We start from the raw sequence: 6,000 nt of genomic DNA on the forward strand, positions 1-6,000 counted from the left end.
TTAAACTTTTTGAAACCACAGAACACCAAATAATAACTTTTTTTTTTCTTTTATGTGGAATGCCTATAAAAATTTTCTGGAAAAAAAAATTGTTGTCAGAAAAAAAAAAAAGCCAGCAACATACACAGCAAAGCCAAAGTGAAGTAATCTAATCAGGTACCATAGCAAGGAGGAAGTAATGTGTCTGGTTTTCATAACAGAATATATATACCTTCAAGGTATTTGTCCAAACGTTTGCAGCATCCCACTGAGTTGCTCATGGAACACCAGTGTTCCACTGAACACAGCTTAAGAAACCCTGACCTAAAACCTCTAGTTCAGTGGTAGCTGCTGGCCTCAGAGCAGGAATGAGTTGCCAGAAGCTCTTTGGCCTGTGTCTTGCAGGCAATAAGCCAGCCAATCACAGTGGGTCCTTCTAGCCTCAGAACCCCAATCTCGGCTCTCAGAATAGGGGCAGCTGAGCAGAGTTCCGCTCTGTGCTGCAGGCACACGGAGGCCATGGCTCTTCCCCAGCACTGTCCTATTTCCCTAAGCGCCATTTGAATTAATGGTCATCATGAACACTGCCCCCAGGCCCCAGCTGCCATGACTGGGGAGGGGAAGGCCCCGCATGTCTGGCTCGGGAGGAGAAGGATGGTGAACAGGAAAGGAGCTTGGAGGGTTGAGTTCCGGAACATGGCAGCCTGGGGAGCCGGGGGAAGGCAGCCCAGAGTCAGGGCCACTCCAGTGACTGAGCTGAGGCACAAGTGGGTCTGGATCCCAGAACCCAGGCTGCAGGAGGCTCAGAAAGTGCTGTGGCAGAAGAAGAGTTCCAAACTCACTCCTGTCCCCAAACCTGCTCAGCGCCTGTGGATTCCAACCCCAGCTCCGGAGTGAATGTTGTGCCTGGAGCTCTCATCTCTGGCCGCTGGGGGAACTTGGTGCCAGTTTTGCAGGAATAGCCCCATCTACCAAAGGCACTAAATCAGCCATGCTGGAACTCTGCTTATGGCCCTGTTATTTCTCTCCAGCCAGCTGATCCCTTCTCCTGTTAGCTGGGAGAAACGGCCATGTCTCCATTTTCCTTCCACCAAAGGCTGTTCTTCAAGGCCTCCGTCATTTTGCTGCCTGGGAGAAGGGGGACAAAAAACCTGCAAACACCCAACCGCCCAGCGTGTGGTCTGAGAAGGACAGAGTGGCACATTTCCTGCCCGGGTGCTCAGCTCACCCAGTGCCGTCGGCAGAAGGTGTGATGCCCTATGGAGGATGGCCCCTCTGTGGTGGTGGGGGGGCTGCTCTCAGGGGCCAGAGCTGAGAGGGGCTGCAGCAGGACAGGACAGGGCAGGGCAGCAGCAGGGTTCAGGCCCATGCCGCTCTCAGTGGCGGCAGGGGAAACAGAGTGATCCAGCCCCAGGCTGCTCTCTGTGTCGCTCAGGGGAAGGGGTGGACCCCCTGCTCCACATTCACAGGCAGCAGGAAGCAAAGCCATGCAGCTGGGCACCAGCAGAGCAGGATGGGACCAGGTCACTCCCTCCCCCTCTTCAGATGAGTGCAGTGCCAGCCCCTGCAAAGCCCTGGAACTTCATCGCTTCGGGGGGGGGAGGGGGGAGTGTGGATAGGAGGGGGCAGAGGAGAGGGTATCACTGGCTCTGCCCTGCCCTAGAGCTGGCACTGCTGGGCACAGCTCGCTGGGAGGGAGCTGGGGAATGGGGCTAGCTGCTGGAGCCGGTATCACCCCAGTGCGCAGCTGCCTGGCTTCCATGTGATCTGGGGGTGTTTGGTGCCCTACTCAGCCGCATGCATTGCATAGGGGTCAGCAGGGCCCTGAGCTCATCCCATGCAAAGGGGCACGGTTGGGGCAGCCGCAGCACGGAGGGTCCCAACAAGGCAATAGTGCCCTGAGTTCGCAGCAACTGTCGGGGGTGTGGCAGGGCCAGGGCGGATGACCCTCTGCAGCGGGAACCCAAACAAGCAGAAGGGCCTGTGGAGCACCACCTATTGGAGGCCAGGGAGTGGGCAGGCATAGCCCATCTCACAGTGAGGGGGGACCTACTAAAAGCAACTGGTCCCAAATGAGTTTTGGAGACAACGAAGGAAAAAATGGGTGGGAATGAGGGTCAGAGGTTTAAAATAAGGGAGCCGGAAGGGGATACCGAGCAGAGGACCCCGGACAGCGCCCACCACTCCTCAAAGGTGTCCAGGGAGTCGGTGGACACTGCCTGGAGGAACTCTGCTCGGATTCGTGACCGAAGGGGGAATGAAAGTAGGCCCCACAGTCGCAGGTCACCGCCCCTGCCAGCCTCCTCTCCCTGGTTTTGTAGATGGCCATTTTGGCCATGGCCAGGAGGAGGCTGATGAGGAGGTCCCGCGACTTTGTGGGGCCGTGGATAGGGTGTGACAAGATGAGGAGGTGTGGGGAAGAGTGCAGCCAGAACCTCAAGAGGAGGTTCTGGAGGAGCCGGAAGAGGGGCTGCAGCCTGGCGCACTCAACGTAGATGTGCGCCAGGTTTTCCCTCATGCCGCAGAATGTGTAGGTGTCTGGGATAGGGGTGAACTGCGCCAGGTACACGCCCGTGCTCACCGCTCCATGGAGGATTCTCCAGCTGATGTCCCCGGTGGGCCGTGGAACCAAGGTGGAATACAGGCTGGCCCACCGGGGCTCCCCACCCTCCGACGGTGGAAAGAGGTCCTGCCATTTGTGGTCAGGGCGGGACACGAGGGTGGGGAAGTGAAGCATGTGAAGCACGAGCGTGTACAGATGATGTCTGGGCGCAGTTCAGAAGGGGACCGGCTGCAAGGTATGTAGCCGGCTGGGATGGTGAGAGGGAGGGGGGCAGGCAGGGTCACGAAGCCGGGGGCCTACGGGGAGGTCCGGAGGACTAGGAGTGAGAGGGGGGTGGTGCGCACCCTCTTCCAGGACCCGACCGACCAAGGTAGATGTGAGCAGTGGGCGGCAGGGCGGCCTTCACCTCCTCAAGTACGCATCGGGGGGAGTGTAGGGTGGAGAGCCCCATGGGCCGGGCGAGCGCCAGGGCCTCCATCCAGTCCCCCCGGTCGTAGTCCAGGAGGTCTCTGACCCTGGTGATTCCACCTAGGACCAACCTCCGGCGCACTGTGGGAGACTCTGCCACCTGCACACGAAGGTGGGGGTTGTGTAGCAGGGGCTCCGTGAGGAGGTCTTCCCCTGCGGCGGCCCCTAAGGACCTGGAGGCTGCAAGCAGCCGCCAAGTGCGGAGGAGGTCCTGGTAGAAGGCCGGCAGCTCCGAGAGGCCTCGCGGATGGTCTCTCCAGGATAAGTAAAGGAGCTGCCAGTCGTATTGGAGCCCTCAGTAACGGTGGAGGAAAGCGTGCGCCAGCGTACGCCATGCCGGACTATCTGCACTGTTGGTGTTGAGGAGTCCCTGCAGGGCCCGGAGGCGGAAGACATGGACCTGAGTGCGCATGCAAGTCAGGCCCTGTCCCCACTCCACCGGGGGAAGATGGAGTACCCCTGTAGGGACTCAGTGCAGTCCTGGCCAGAAGAACTCCAGGATTAACCTCTGGAACTGGTCCAGGAAATCTGGGGGTGGGACCAGGGTGCTGAGGCAGTGCCAAAGCATGGACAGGACTAGTTTGTTCAGCACCAGTGCTCTTCATCGTAGGGAGAGATACTGGAGCAGCCCCATCCACCTCCACAACCGCTCAGCAACCCTGACCTCTAAACCCTGCCAGTTTTCCAGCGGAAAGGGATGCGTGGCAGATAGAAAGACACCCAGATAGCACAGTGGACCCACTCTCCACTGGACGGCCTGAAGCACAGGTGGGAGGCGGCTCGTCTGCCATCCAGTTGCAACCACTAGGCCAGAGCTCTTGACCCAGTTGACCCGGGCAGAGGAGGCTGCCGAGTAGACAGCTTGGCAAGCCTCCAGCCACGCCAGGTCTCCCGGGTCCTGAACCACGAGGAGCACATCGTCAGCATACGCTGACAGGACCAGCCGTAGCCTCGGCTCTCGAAGCACCAATTCCATCAACCTTCGACGAAGGAGACAGAGGAAGGGCTCAATGGCCAGGGTGTAGAGCTGTCCTGAGAGAGGGCAGCCTTGTTGTACCCCCTGTCCGAAGCTGACCGGAGCGGTCAGGGTCCAGTTGAGCTTGACCATGCACTCCAAGGCGGTGTACAGCACCTGGAGAAACCCGACAAAGTGGGGCCCAAAGCCAAAGGCCTGCAGGGTGCCCAGGAGATACTCGTGGTCCACCCTGTCGAACACCTTCTCCTGGTCCAAGGACAGGAGGGCAAGCGACAGGCCATCCCTACACCCAAGCTCTAAGAGATCCCAGACCAAATACAGATTGTGGAAGATGGTACGGCCTGGGACAGTGTAGGTCTGGTCGGGGTGGACCACGTCCTGCAGCACAGACCCCAAGCAACGGGAGATGGCTTTAGCAATGATCTTGTAGTCCGTGCTGAGGAGTGAGATGGGACGCCAGTTCCTGAAGTCTCAGGGGTCCCCCTTCTTAGGCAGCAGGGTGAGGACAGCCTGCCTGCATGACAGGGGGAAGACCCCGCTTTGCAAGGTCTCGGCCCAGACTCTGACCAGGTCTGGGCCGAGGACATCCCAAAATACGCGGTAAAACTCCATGGTCAGCCCCTCCATGCCCAGGGATTTATTGGTGGGCATGAGACGGAGGCCTTCCGAGAGCTCAGTTAGAGTGAGAGGAAGCTCTAGCCAGTCCCGGTCGCCTGTGCTGACCAAAGGGAGTTGGTCCCAAAGTGCCCTGCAGGTGTCGGCGTCGGTCGGATCCGGGGAGAAAAGGGTGGCATAGAAGGCGTGAGCCCTCTCACGTATCTCCGCCGGATCTGTAAGAGGGTACCATCCTCCGCAAGAAGGCAGAGGATATGTTTTTTGGCACCCCTCTTTTTCTCCAGGGCATAGAGGAAGCGGGAGCTGTCGTCCATCTCCCGAAGGAGTTGGATTCACGACCTCACCAAGGCCCCCTGTGCCCGGAGCTCGTCCCTCTTCTCCCAGTACATGCCGCAGAGGGATGGATCTCCAGGGCTGGCAGCTAGACGCCTCTCCAGCTCGAGGAACTCCCGTTCCAGCTGCCCTATCAATGCATCCTGCCGCCGGCTGGCTCCCCGAGTATAGTTGCGGCAGAAGAGCCACGCGCGCCTTTCCCAGATCCCACCGCCGCTATGCCAAGGGAAAGGCGTGCCGTTGCCTGCGCCAGGCCAGCCAGAACTCCCAGAAAGACACCATGAAGCCCATGTCCTCCAGCAGGCTGTTATTAAAATGTCAGTAGGCCGACCCCCGCTTCCCCGGAGAGAGGGAAGCCTTCACAGCCACCAGGTGGTGGTCCGAGAAGGGGGCCGGCCGCATGCTGGAGGAGTGGGCCCAAGAGAGATGGTGCCACGAGATATAAATACAGTCCAACTGGGAGTGTACAGATTTATGGCCCACCACCTGGACGTAGGTGAAACCAGTGTCCTTGTTCGGGTGGTGGCTGTGCCAGACGTCCACCAGGGAGCGATGGTTGAGAAGCTCCCTGAGGACGTCCTCAGCGGCCTGGCACTGCTCAGTCCCCGTGCAGTCCTGCTCCTCGAGGTGCAGTTGAAATCCCCACCGAGGACCAGGCACTCACGAGGATCGATGGTGTCGAGGAAGGCCGCCGCCTGCCGGAAGAAGGGTGGTCTCTCTGGGCTGAGTGTTGGGGCATAGATGTTGACAAGGTGGAGAGGCAGCCCCTCCACCTGCACCTGGAGATACAGCAGGCTGCTGGGCACAACCTCGACGCTCCCCAGCAGCTCGGGCTGCAGGTCTGGGGAGAACAGGGTCGCTACCCCGGCCCAGTGGGCCGAGAGCTGACTAAAGTGGACCCCATCTCCCCACTCCAGCCACCACTTGGCTTCGGCGGCTGGAGTAGTATTGGTCTCCTGTACGAAGGTGACCGAGTACCCCACCTCCTGGAGGAAGGAGAGCACTCGGCACCTGCGGAGACGCGACCCACAGCCCCTGGCATGTAGAGTGGCAAAGATGATCGGTG

The sequence above is a fragment of the Carettochelys insculpta genome, chromosome 3 (genome assembly GCF_033958435.1).
Source record: "Carettochelys insculpta isolate YL-2023 chromosome 3, ASM3395843v1, whole genome shotgun sequence".
In the NCBI taxonomy this organism is placed as follows: domain Eukaryota; kingdom Metazoa; phylum Chordata; order Testudines; family Carettochelyidae; genus Carettochelys; species Carettochelys insculpta.